This window comes from Cetorhinus maximus, chromosome 2 (assembly GCF_964194155.1).
Source record: "Cetorhinus maximus chromosome 2, sCetMax3.hap1.1, whole genome shotgun sequence".
Lineage (NCBI taxonomy): Eukaryota > Metazoa > Chordata > Chondrichthyes > Lamniformes > Cetorhinidae > Cetorhinus > Cetorhinus maximus.
The window spans coordinates 142,130,416-142,144,705 of record NC_135880.1 but is presented as its reverse complement, the minus strand read 5'-3'; positions in this window follow the sequence as shown (position 1 = coordinate 142,144,705).

The window sequence follows — 14,290 nt, the reverse complement described above, 5'->3', positions numbered from 1 at the left end:
GAACCCAACCAGGATTACAGGTATCTCCGGGACATAAAACGTTTCTCGGACTGCTGTTCCCGTCGCATTCTGAGATCCACACTCAGTGCCATGCGCCGCCATATGAACACATTCGACCTCTCCCTCCAGCAACACCGCCGCACCCTTTTTCAAAGCTGCGCGTGCCCCCAGTTTCATTTTATTCTTCGCCTCATCCGTCGCCTCAACAAGAAACTTTTTCTCTTTCTCTCAAGTGCTAAGGAACGCAAGCTCCAACAACTCATCGACTCCAACACCCATCTGGGACCCTCCACCCCTGCTTGTCCCTCCGTCCTCACCCCATCTTCCAATCCCAGCCCCAGCCGCGTATTCACTATACCCCCTGACCTTCCCCTCTCCGATGCTGAACGTTCAGTGCTCAGCAAAGGACTTAGTTTCATACCCTTACGCCCTCATCTCAATGAATTTCGGGCTCGGCATGATGCTGAACTCTTCTTCCGCCGTCTTCGTCTCCGTGCTCACTTCTTTGGGCAGGAGTCCTCTCCCCGTTCAACGGATCCTTTTACCCACCTCCAATATTCTCCCTCCACTTGGACCCCTCCCTCTGGATTCTTACCTTCTCTTGATCTTTTCATTGAGAACTGTCGGCGTGACATTAGCCGTCTCAATTTCTCTGCTCCTCTCACCCATTCTAATCTGTCTCTCTCTGAACTCACTGCACTCCGTTCTCTCAGGTCCAACCCCAACATTGTCATCAAACCCGCTGACAAGGGTGGTACTGTTGTTGTCTGGCGCATTGACCTCTACCTCGCGGAGGCTGAGCGTCAACTCGCAGACGTTTCCTCCTACCTCTCCCTGGACCATGACCCCACCACAGAACATCAAGCCATTGTTTCCAGGATTGTCACTGACCTCATCTCCTCTGGAGATCTTCCTCCCACAGCTTCCAACTTGATAGTCGCCCAACCTCGGACGGCACGCTTCTACCTCCTACCCAAAATCCACAAACAGAACTGTCCTGGCAGACCGATCGTGTCAGCCTGTTCCTGCCCCACGGAACTCATTTCTCGTTATCTTGACTCCCTTCTCTCTCCCCTTGTCCAGTCCCTTCCCACCTACATCCGTGATTCCTCTGACACCTTACGTCACATCAACAATTTCCAGTTCCCTGGCCCCAACCGCTTCCTCTTCACCATGGATGTCCAATCCCTCTACACCCCCATCCCCCACCAGGATGGTCTGAGGGCCCTTAGCTTCTTCCTTGAACAGAGGCCCCAACAATCCCCATCCACCACTACTCTCCTCCGTCTGGCTGAACTTGTTCTCACACTGAACAATTTCTCCTTTAACTCCTCTCACTTCCTCCAAATAAAAGGTGTGGCTATGGGTACCCGCATGGGCCCCAGCTATGCCTGTCTCTTTATGGAGTATGTGGAACATTCCTTGTTCCAGTCCTACTCCGGCCCCCTCCCACAACTCTTTCTCCGGTACATCGATGATTACTTCGGTGCTGTTTCATGCTCTCGTCGGGACCCGGAAAAATTTATTAATTTTGCTTCCAATCTCCACCCCTCCATCATCTTCACATGGTCCATCTCTGACACTTCTCTTCCCTTCCTTGACCTCTCTGTCTCAATTTCTGATGACAGACTGTCCACCAATATCCATTACAAGCCTACCGACTCCCACAGCTACCTCGACTACAGCTCCTCACACCCCGCTTCCTGTAAAGACTCCATCCCATTCTCTCAGTTCCTTCGCCTCCGTCGCATCTGTTCTGATGACGCTACCTTCAAAAACAGCTCCTCTGACATGTCCTCCTTCTTCCTTAACCGAGGTTTTCCATCCACGGTCGTTGACAGGGCCCTCAACCGTGTCCGGCCCATATCCCGTGCATCCTCCCTCACGCCTTCTCCTCCTTCCCAGAAACATGATAGGGTCCCCCTTGTCCTCACTTATCACCCCACCAGCCTCCGCATTCAAAGGATCATCCTCCGCCATTTCCGCCAACTCCAGCATGATGCCACCACCAAACACATCTTCCCTTCACCCCCCTTGACGGCATTCCGTAGGGATCGTTCCCTCCGGGACACCCTGGTCCACTCCTCCATCACCCCCTACTCCTCAACCCCCACTTATGGCACCTCCCCATGCCCATGCAGAAGATGCAACACCTGCCCCTTCACTTCCTCTCTCCTCACCGTCCAAGGGCCCAAACACTCCTTTCAAGTGAAGCAGCATTTCACTTGCATTTCCCCTAACTTAGTCTACTGCATTCATTGCTCCCAATGCGGTCTCCTCTACATTGGAGAGACCAAACGCAAACTGGGCGACCGTTTTGCGGAACACCTGCGGTCTGTCCGCAAGAAAGACCCAAACCTCCCTGTCGCTTGCCATTTTAACACTCCACCCTGTTCTCTTGCCAACATGTCTGTCCTTGGCTTGCTGCATTGTTCCAGTGAAGCCCAACGCAAACTGGAGGAACAGCACCTCATCTTCCGACTAGGCACTTTACAGCCCTCTGGGCTGAATATTGAATTCAACAACTTTAGATCTTAAACTCCCCCTCCCCCCATCCCCACCCCGTTTCTTTCCCCCCCCCACCCGCTTTTTTTTTTTCAATAATTTATATAGATTCTTCTTTCCCCACCTATTTCCATTATTTTTAAATCTAAAACTAAAACCTTTAGTCTTTCCACCCCACCCCCACTAGAGCTGTACTTTGAATATCCTGTTTTCCATTCTTAATTAGCACTTTTCTCAGACAAAGACCACCACCTTCAACATCTCTTTGACCCTTTTGTCTGTGACATCTTTTGATTATTATCTGCTCACACCACACCCTCAATGTGTCTCTTCCCCCCCCACCCACCTTAAACCAATTTATATTTCTCCCTTGTTGAAACTATGCTGCAGTTCTGCCGAAGGGCCATGAAGGCTCGAAACGTTGACTGATTTCTTCTCCGCCGATGCTGCCAGACTTGCTGAGTTTTTCCAGGTAATTCTGTTTTTGTTTTGTCTTACAAATGCAAGGTTCATTTAGATTAGACCAGTGGATGAAGTACCCTCTTCTCGTGTTCTCTCCACAGATCCCCACGCCTCTGCTTACACACACACACACACAGTCACAGACACAAAGCTGTCCTGCAATCACGCCTTGAACAATTCCAAACTTGGTGCACATCAATTCATGTCTTAAGTTCACCATCAAAAAAGGTAGAAGGCCACTTACCACCCAACACCCAAGAATGGGACAAGAGGGGAAAGTGATGGGCAAGAATAACATCTAAGTGAACTAAATGAAGAACACAAACTTATTTATCAAAACAACATTTTCTCAGACACCCACATGCTCTGACTGCTGCGATGATCTTAGCCAATGTCCTCAGGGCTTTGGAGCCCATGGAGATTGCACCACCTGTTGTTTAAAGGCAAAATTTGCACATAAGAGGAACACACGAGGTGAAACAGGTGGTCAATCCTTCTGGAAGAAACAATCAACTTCATGAGAACCAGGATGTTATAAAATCAATAGCGCAGAAGAATTTTGGGTGCATGCCCGGTGAGCTTCAGTGTGTGTACGAATCAACTGGTATGTAAAAGATTAACAATATAATCTGTGATTTCCACTACTTGTGATTCAACATGTCTACACACTGACTGTTCACGGTTCAACCTAGCTGTTGCCACTATCTCCAGGGTGAGGTGAGAGTGACGGCTCTTGATGGCAAGACATCATTTAACCCAGTGCGGCATCAAGGAGCCTTAGCAAAATTGAAGTCATTGGGAATTGGAGAAAAATTCTTCACTGGTTGGAGTCATACCTAGCACAAAGGAAGATGGTTGGAGTTGTTGGAGGCCAATCATCTCAGTTCCAGCTTATCACTGCAGGCGTTCCTCAGAATAGTGTCCTAAGTCATATCATCTTTACCTCCTTCATCAATGAAGTTCTCTCCATCATAAGGTCAGAAATGGGGATGTTCACTGATGATTGCGATGTTTGGCATCATTCTTGACTCCTCAGATACTGAAGCAGCCTATGTCCACATTTATCAATACCTGAACGAAATTCAGGCTTGGGTTGATAAGGAAAAAGTGACATTCATACCACGCAAGTGTCAGAAAATGACCATCTCCAACAGAAGAGAATCTCACCATCTCCCTTGACGTTCAATGGCATTATCATCATGGAATCCTCCACTATCAACATCCTGGGGTCACCATTAACCAGAAACTGAACTGGACCAGCCATATAAATACTGTGGCTACAAGAGCAGGTCAGAGGCTGGGAATTCTGCAGAGAGTAACTCACCTCCTAACTCCCCACAAAACCTGTCCACATCTACAAGGCACAAGTCAGGAGCATGATGGAATACTTTCCTTTTGACTGGATGAGTTCAGCTCCAACAACACTCAAGAAGCTTGACACCACCTTGGAAAAAGCAACCTGCTTAATTGGCACTCCATCCACCACCTTAAATATTCAGTCCCTCTACCACCGGCGTACAGTGGCAACAGTGTGCACCATCTACAAGATGCACTGCAGCAACTCGCCAGGCCTCCTTTGTCCAGAGTTATGCTCCTGCCTGTAACCCCTGGTCCTCTGGCATAAGTTTGTTTCTGCTCATTCAGCATGCATCTTTCTGCTGGAACTCCCTCTTTCAACATTTCTGCTCTGCCATCTCCCTCCCTGTAAAGGAATCTGTCTGATTTCCAATAGCCCACTGATTCCAGGTGATCCATTGCAGCTGGGGGCAGATCTTGAAAGATCTTCCTTTCATAACATTTTGGATGGGGATGTACACAGTGAAACACAGGATGCTGAAAATTCAGGATGAACAGAGGCAGAAGGTTAACACAAGGTCAATAGCTGCAGAGTAGATTAGGATTGCTGTCTACTACCCTTCCTGCGTCATGTTGCTTTAATGGACCTGCTTTCCAAAGGAGGAAGCTATGACACATCTGCTGCCTCAATCAACCACTGGCAGTTCTCTTACCTCCGAATCAGAAAGTTCAGGGTTTAAGTACCAACAAACATTGAGCACATTATCTAGGTTGATGGAGTGCTGCACTGTCAAAGAGCCATCTTTTGGAAGAGATATGTTAAACCAATGCATCATTTGACTTTTCAGGCAGATGTAAAGATCCCATGGAACATTGTGAAAAGTAGGAAAGCTCTCTCAGTGCCTTGCCAATATTTATCCCTCAACAAACATCAATGAATCCTCCGCCATTTCCGCCAACTCCAGCATGATGCCACCACCAAACACATCTTCCCTTCACCCCCCCTGGCGGCATTCCGTAGGGATCGTTCCCTCCGGGACACCCTGGTCCACTCCTCCATCACCCCCTACTCCTCAACCCTCACCTATGGCACCTCCCCATGCCCACGCAGAAGATGCAACACCTGCCCCTTCACTTCCTCTCTCCTCACCGTCCAAGGGCCCAAACACTCCTTTCAAGTGAAGCAGCATTTCACTTGTATTTCCCCTAACTTAGTCTACTGCATTCATTGCTCCCAATGCGGTCTCCTCTACATTGGAGAGACCAAACGCAAACTGGGCGACCGCTTTGCAGAACACCTGCGGTCTGTCCGCAAGAAAGACCCAAACCTCCCTGTCGCTTGCCATTTTAACACTCCACCCTGCTCTCTTGCCCACATGTCTGTCCTTGGCTTGCTGCATTGTTCCAGTGAAGCCCAACGCAAACTGGAGGAACAGCACCTCATCTTCCGACTAGGCACTTTACAGCCTTCCGGGCTGAATATTGAATTCATCAACTTTAGATCTTAAACTCCCTCTCCCCATCCCCACCCCGTTTCTTCCCCCTCCCTTTTGTTTTTTTCAATAGTTTATATAGATTTTTCTTTTCCCACCTATTTCCATTATTTTAAAATCTACAACTAATACCTTGTCAGTCTTTCCACCCCACCCCTACTAGAGCTGTACCTTGAGTGTCCTGCCATCCATTCTTAATTACCACATTTTCTTAGATAATATCACCACCTTCAACACCTCTTTGATCCTTTTGTCTGTGACATCTTTTGATTATCTGCTCCTATCACTGCTTGCTTGTCCCTACAACCACCTCCCCCCCCTCAACTTCTCTCTCGCCCCCCCCCACCTTAAACCAGCTTATATTTCACCCCTCTCCTAACTATACTCAGTTCTGTTGAAGGGTCGTGAGGACTCGAAACGTCGACTCTTTTTTTCTCCGCCGATGCTGCCAGACCTGCTGAGTTTTTCCAGGTAATTCTGTTTTTGTTTTGGATTTCCAGCATCCGCAGTAGTTTTTTGTTTTTAAAGCAAATTATCTGGTTATTATCTCACTCATCAGGCTTTGCTGTGTACAATGAGCTGTTGCATTTCCCCACATCACCGACAGTGACTGTACTTCTGAAAATTGCTTTGGATTTTGCAAAGGGCTGAGGTTATGAGAGGCACTCTATAGATGCAAGCCCTTTCTTGTCGATCTACTTAAGGTGAACTATATTTGTTCATCTCAAGTAGCATTTATCATACATTATTTCCGATATGGACTTGGGGACTATACCACCCATCCTGAAATGAGCTCTTTACAAATAATTTTCCACAGTGAATCTGCTGAGCCTTTTGTGGATTGACCCTTTTAAGCTTGGTGCTGGTATAAATCAAGCCTGTCATTTCACTGAGCGTTAGCATTCTGAGCTTGAATCCAGGAATCAATTCCTATTTATTTTTCTCCCATACAAATGAGCAGAATTTTCTCCTGACTGCTCCAGAGGATCTAAACAGTCTTTAAAAAGCAAAATATTTCTTCCTTTTATTGGCAGCTGAAATGAAGGCTCAGTTATAGAGCTGTATTTGTCCCTTTGGTATGTGACTGATGTAGGAGTCAGAGGAATACAACTGATATACCACAACACATAGGCCTGAATCGTGCGTTCCGAGTTTGGGCGTGCACCAGACGCATGTGAAACTGTGCAAAAAGACATCGGGTATGCGTAAATATTGAGGTCGGTGGGCGCGCGCAGGAGTTGAAGCAGTGCCTGCCGACAATTAAAGGGCCAATTAAGGTCATTAAAAAGCCTATTGGCCATGATTTTACGTTGTCTGTGCAATTTTTAGCTCATCACACGGGCAAAACAGGTGGGTTGAATTCACGTTTTAATCATTTCTTCATTCACGGGTGGGATAATAGGCCCCCGGAGCAGCAGCATTTTCTCTGTCATTGCCAGTCCTTTGCTGTGTGAGTACAGAGTTGTCCCAGAGTTTCTTGGCATCTCGTTCGATTGTCAAGCCTGCCTTTCAGCATCTCAGGTCCTCTTCTTCCCTGGAAAGTTCTCCTGAGTATTGCAGCACCGTGCTCCTTCATTTTCACAGCACTGCTCCTCTGCTCCTCTGCATCCCAGCTAATAGAAGTAGTGTATTCCACTGGTGGAACCTCCTCTGAAGAGGAAGAGAGAGGCAGGAGGGAGAGGAGGCCGGGTGAGCACAAGCAGTGTCCCAGGGACAGACCTTTAAGAGGAGAGGCACAGGCTCAGTTGGTGCAGGGCCTGCAGGGATGCCAGGGTGGGAGGGCACACCGGAGACACCACTACCCAGCGTCTAGAGTGTTCAGGCAGCGATCCAACTACCTCCAGATGTCCGAGGTCCAGTGTTGCAGGAGGCTCCGCCTCTCCAGGGACACAGTGACAGCAATCTGTCACATGATAGGTCCAGAATCGCCTCCATCTGCGTGAGCGGACACCCCACGCCGGTGGCTTTGAAGGTCACCTTTGAAGGTCAGTCTCTCTGCCTCCTGTTCTTTTCAGGGCTCAGTGGGGGATCTGTGCGGCGTTTCTCAATCAGCTGCACACAGTTGTGTCAAGCTCGTGACTGATGCTATCTTTAGACACGTCCGCACGTTCATCCACTTCCAGACAGATGAGGTGAGCCAGGTGGAGAGAGCACGAGGCTTTGCTGCAATGGCTGGGTTCCCCTGCGTCCAGGGTGGAATAGATGGCACTCACATGGCCAGGTGCCAGCAGGTGAGCCTGGAGCCTTCGTCAACAGAAAGCGCTTCCACTCAATGAATGTTCAGGTCGTCTGTGACCACAGGATACTGATTCTCCAAGTTTGTGCCCATTACCCTGGGAGCTCACACGAGGCTTACATCTTGCAGCTCTCACAGGTACCAAGGCTGTTCATGGCTCCTGCATGAGTGGATGGATGGCTCCTGGGTGACAAGGGCTATCTCTTGAAGAGGTGGCTGATGACCCCACTCCATCACCCAAGAACTGGGGCCAAGGAGAGATACAACGGCAGTCATGCCTTCACAAGGGTGGTGGTGGAGAGGACCATTGGGCTGCTGAAGATGCGCTTCAGATGCCTGGACCAGTCAGGGGGCGCACTGCAGTATCCTCCAGAGCGTGTCTCCCTCATAGTCATCACATGCTGCACCCTGCACAACCTGGCTCTAGCAAGGGGGGTCCCACCGGAGGCTGAGGAAAGTGAGGCAGCTCCACAGGCCACGGAGGATGATTCAAGTGATGGCTCAGAGGAAGATCCTGGGGAGGTGCAGGGTGAGGACCTCGAGGCAGAGGACAGGAACCCTCATGGAGGCAGGAACACCAGGGATGCTTTGATCCAGTGAACCTTCTGCTGGGCATCCAAGGCATCGATGCCTCTTCAAGCCATCGATGCCTCTTCAAGCCAATGGCGCTGTCTCCCTTGCTAACAAACAATAAATGAGAACCCAACCCAGTACACCAGCACCACACAACACCATACTTTTACAAGCCTGTGCTGCATTTGGCACCTATTCAAACCATGCAGACAACTCAGCCCATTTAAGTCAAATAAATGTTTATGTTACTTCACATGAACAAAGAACAAAGTGTCCATCCCTAACACAAGAGTCAAAATAATTAATGCAAAAAATGTCACCTGTGACACGCCCCTATTGTGCTCAAGGTGCCTTCAACTCATGCCTGCGGGTGCTTTGTCTTGGTGGCAGCACCCCACCCCCTCTCGCTGACAGTGGCATTGGAGGCAGTCTGCTGACTCTGCTGCCCTGGGAGCCCTGATGACCTTGGCAGTCATTGTCTGGCCTCCGGAGCCTAAGCAGGCTCCACCTGGGAGGGTGCATCCAGCCCCATGGCTGGGCACTCTTCAGTTATCATGGCATCATCAGCTGCGGCAGACACTGCCAGAGAGGTGGAGGAGCTGGTCCCCTCATCCAGAGCACCCTGACAGAAGCCAATAGTGATGACAGGTGGCTCGTCTGCCAGTGTGAGGGGTTTTTGCACCCCGCTTCTATGGATGGGGACCTAGCAGGGAGACTAGGTGCTTCATCCATCTTTCACACTGGCAGTGACGCCCTGAGGGTTTGCAGATCCGAGTGCAACTCCAGGAACCCCTGAATCTGCTCCTGAAGCTGCCTCTCCATTACAGTCACCACTCTCTCAATGGAGGGGGCTTTGCGCTTGGTGTTAAGGGTCAACGCAGAACTCATGCTCCGCATGGACTCCTTCATGACAGAGACCATGGCGCACAGTCTCTCATGGATCTCCATCAGATCCTCCCGCACATACAGCATCTGCCGCCTGATGGAGAACTCCAGAGATTCGTCATCTGCCTCGGACGCAACACGGTTCTGGTCTCCAGCTGTGCTCCCACTGTCGGCTCCCTGGGATCTCTCTGTCTCTGCCAGCTCCTCACACGAGTGTGGTGTGCCCTCACCATTGTGCATTACCTGCAGAGCTGAATAACTAATGCCCACCGACGTGTGAGTTTCTGCGCTGGTGCCTGGTTGACAGAGATGGTGTGACGCTAGTGCAGGTGTGATGTCTTCCTCTGAGTTCAATGGGGAGTCTTTGTGGTCACTGGTGGCTCCTGTGGATGGAACATCTGCAGGAGGAAGGCAAAAGATCAGTACATTCAATCATCAAAGTCGCTATGCATGTTAGGTGGGCTGAGGAGAGAGTGGAAACCTGCTGCATGATGTCATCTGCATTGGAGCTTCAATGGGCTCTCTGGCTATTACAGTTCAGTTTTTGATGAGAGGAGCCCATTATGTTTCCAGTAACCACCGCATACGCATCTGTCACTCTTACCTTCATCTGAAACCCTCCCCTCACCATGACTGGAGGAGCAGGCTGGCAGGTGGCTTTCCAGCTCTTATGCTTAGTGAGGAAGCACAGATTTGGCACTCCTCCACCCGTCCTGCGGCACTCGTGGCGTTATGACTGCTCTTCTCCAGACAGGGAAAAATAGCTTCATTATTGCTCCGTCTGCCTGAAGCTCCTTTCCTGGTCCCCACCCGCCCTCCCATCTGGGCATTAGGTGGGCCTTGTCACTGTGACACATCTCACCCTGCAATACACTGAGGCCAGTCGTGCTGACATCCCAGCCTTGGCAGGGCAGGCTTAAGTGCCAGTTGGCATACACACTCTTAGGCCCCTGAATGTTCCAAGCAACGGGCACCCGAACAAAATTCTCCGGACAGGTCCATGCCATATGCACACTTACCTTTGCTGACCGCAGCAAATTATTGAACCTTTTGCAGCACAGAAGCCATGTGCGGTGCACCACGTCATGCCCACTGACCTGGGTGGTGACCTCTGTCCTGGCCTTCTTGGTCAGATGGGGCAGCCTTCTCTTGCCGTCCCTGGGCTTTAGGATATGCCACCTGGCAGTGATCTCCTCCACCAGAATTCCCAGGCGCTCATCTGAGAAACGGGGGAGGGGGCAGAGAGCCCACCCAACTTGCTCTCCTGCCTTCCATGATCATCAGGGGCTGAGGCCATGACTGCACACCAGGACATTTGATGGATTGCTTCCAGACAGCTCCCTTAGCCTCCCCCACAACTCCTGGCAGCCTTCAGGCAGTTGCCTCTTCCATTTTTTGAACACCCTGCCAGGTCCCCATTGGATCTGGCGCCCAACACGTTCCCACCGCCGCACACGGAAAACACATCTGGCAGTTGCGTCTGACGCTGGGTGGGCCTTAATTGGCAACCCAGCGTAAGATCGCATTCACAGCGTAAACTCAGCCGGGAGTAGGTTTTACATCCGCTTCCAGCTGTGTCAACTTTGGGCGCACCCTGAGGGTAGAATTCAGGCCATAGATTATTTATTGTAACTTGAGAGTACAGGAGCACATTTATACACCTCTTACTCTGTTAGTCTGCACTCACAACTCTCGGGTCATGTGAAATGTGTCATCCCTTCCTTCAGTGACTCTTCACTTATGTTATCTTATAGGGATCCCACAACATCCCCCTTGTTTACCAAAGATAAAAACATATCCCATTAGTCATAAAACATATGTATAATATACAATGAGGTTGTGGTTCAGACTAATTGTACAGAAATAGGATAAAACATAGTTTACAACTAAACAAATCTAAGAATCTTGAAAACGTAGAGGAGGTCTAGTTATTCAATCAGATCTTGTGATCGTAAACCTCTGCTCAGAACAGTGACCATCTTCACCATTCTTCTGATTCACTGACAATCCAGAACTTTTATCAACCTGTTCTTCATCTGTACACATGGCACCCTTGTCTTTGACCTTTTGTGTGATGCACCAGTAGTGTCAAATACAGCATATAACTCTCTGAGTTGACTTCAGTACCATCCGAGAACTGCACCATCTGAGGCTTTGACCTCATACGATTTGGACTGGTCGCCAACTCTAGCAACTTCTGCAGGATGCCAAGTTCCCTTTGAATGACTGAGAACTCTGACCTTCTGTCCTACTCATAATCAAGCCAGTCTGGTCTTGCTTGCCTGTTGTACAACGACTTCATCTTCTCTTATTTGGAAAGAAGTACACCTCTTACTGTTGAAAAGATAGAAAGATGGTGACTGGGAAGGGCAGTTTTTACCTGCCTCCCAAACATCAACTCTGTACACACATGTTTGAAGGGGGCATCACATTGCAACCTTAGTATCTTGTCCTTTCTGCCTATACTTTAAAGTGAATGATTTGACGGTACAAACCATGCATTAAACCATCAAATCATTAGACTTTGGATTAATGTCGTGACAATGTCATGTGGCGGAATCCCATCCTGGCACACGTGTTGAAATGATCTGCCAGCATATCTGCAGCCTTTAATTGCAGATAATTTCTTCTGGTACACCAAATAAGTCGAAAAGAGCACTGTGCTCGCAACCGCCACACACATCGTGTAGCTGCATGATGATCGGAAAAGTCGTGAAGTAGTCCGCAATAAGGAAAAAATTATTATTGAACATGATAAATGTCTGTGCCAATCTTCACTCATTCATGTGAAGGGGTTTCATGTAGATATCAAGGGCTCCTTCTGTTGATTTGGTTGTTAACTTTGGAATACCTCACAGGATTTCATGACTTTCCCAACATCACTGCTGATTCCCAGACATCCCTGGCAAGATGTCTGGTGTGTTCAATTCAAAATGTGGTAACTGGGTGTATAGTCATCCCCTCCTGCCAATAACGGGTCATGTGATGTGACGTGGGGGCTCCGACAGTGAGCTGTTAGCATGGGCAAACCGTCGGTTGGGGCTTTACCAATGAGAGATCTGGTCGAGCGTGCAAACACTGAAAATGTCTCCATAATAAAGTTTAACTGTTACTTGATGAAACCAGTCTGCTGAACCTTTACCAAAAGCCTCTGCAACTGTGGAAGAGCCCTTCCAACCAGTTTGTGCCATATGCTTTCCAATGGCTTGTGATCAGTCTCCATGGTGAAGTGCTTTTTGAAGAGGTAGATGTGAAACCTGGATATGTCAAAGGCCAGAGCTAAGGTCTCATCATCGATGTTAGAATAGTTAGCTTGAGTTTGTGACAAACTCTTCAAAATAAAGGCTATTGGCTTCCTTTCTCGCAGATGTATGTGCCCAATCCCTTCTGGGACATGTCAACTTCCAAAATGGTCTCTTTGGTAAGGTTGCAGCATTTCAGCATGCTATCCAGGCTCCATAATGCTGTTTTTAAAGACTCAAATACTTGCTGGTAGTCTTCCTGCCATAAACAGGGTATTTCTTTGCCTAGCAGTTCACTAAGCAGTGCTGTTTACTCAGTGAAATCAGGAATATGCAGGATCAAAAAGTTAACCTGCCCGAGGCACCATTGCGAGTCCTCCCAAACCTGAGGGGTTGGCATAGCTCTAGCATCCTCTATTTTTAATGGGTCTCATGACGAGCATCCATCATCAGAAAAAGCAAGTTTCAGTTGTTCTCCATTTTGGTCTGCCCCATCACTGCAAAATCATTGGCTGTACAGATACAGCAGGACATTTTCCGTTTTTCTGTCCATGCATTGTTGGAATACATCTTGGCTGATGCACAGTTCAAACAGCAAATGTGGTATCACAGTATCTTTACAGTGCAGAAGGATCGGCCCATCGAGTCTGCATTAGCTCCCTGAAAGAGCATTCTACCTAGTCCCACTCCCCTGCCTTATCCCCGTAACCTTGCATATTCTTTCTTTTCAGGTAGCAATCCAATTCCCTTTTCAATACCCTGATCGAACCTGCCTCCACCACCCTTACAGAAAGATTGTTCCAGAGTCCAACCACCCTCTGAGTGAAAAATGTTTTCCTCACATCACATTTACTCCTTTTGTCAATTATTTTGAATCTGTGCCCTCTAGTTCTTGATATTTTCTTGAGTGGGAACAGTTTCTCACTAGTTACCCTGTCCATATCCCTCAGGATCTTGAATACCTCTATCAAGTCTCCTCTCAGCCTTCTTTTCTCCAGGGGAGAGTCCCAACCTCTCCAAACTATCCTCATAGTTACAGTTGTTTATCCCTAGAATCATTCCTGTGAATCTCCTCTGTACTCTCTCTAATGCTTTCACATCCTTCTTCAAGTATAGCCCTCCGAACTGGATGCTGTACTCCAGCTGAGGCCTAACTGGTGTCTTATACAAGTTCAACATAACCTCCTTACTCTTGTACTCAATGCCCCTATTAATAAAGCCTAAGATACTATGTGCTTTATTAACTTCTCTTTCAACATGCCCTGCCATCTTCAGTGACCTATGTACGTATACACCAAGGTCCCTCTGTTCCTGGGCTTCCTTTAGAGGTACTTCCTTTATTTTATACTGTCTCGCCATATTCTTCCTGTCAAAATAAATCACCTTGCACTTCTCCGCATTGAACTTCATCTGCCACTTGTCTGCCCAACCCACCAATAGGTCTATGTCCTTTTGAAGTTCAAGATTATCCCCCATCACAGTTAACAACATTTCCAATCTCCATATCATCTGTAAATGTTGAAATCGTGCCCAGCACACCATAGTCCAGGTCATTAATGTGTATCAGGAAGAGCAAGGGCCCCTGGGAAACTCCATTA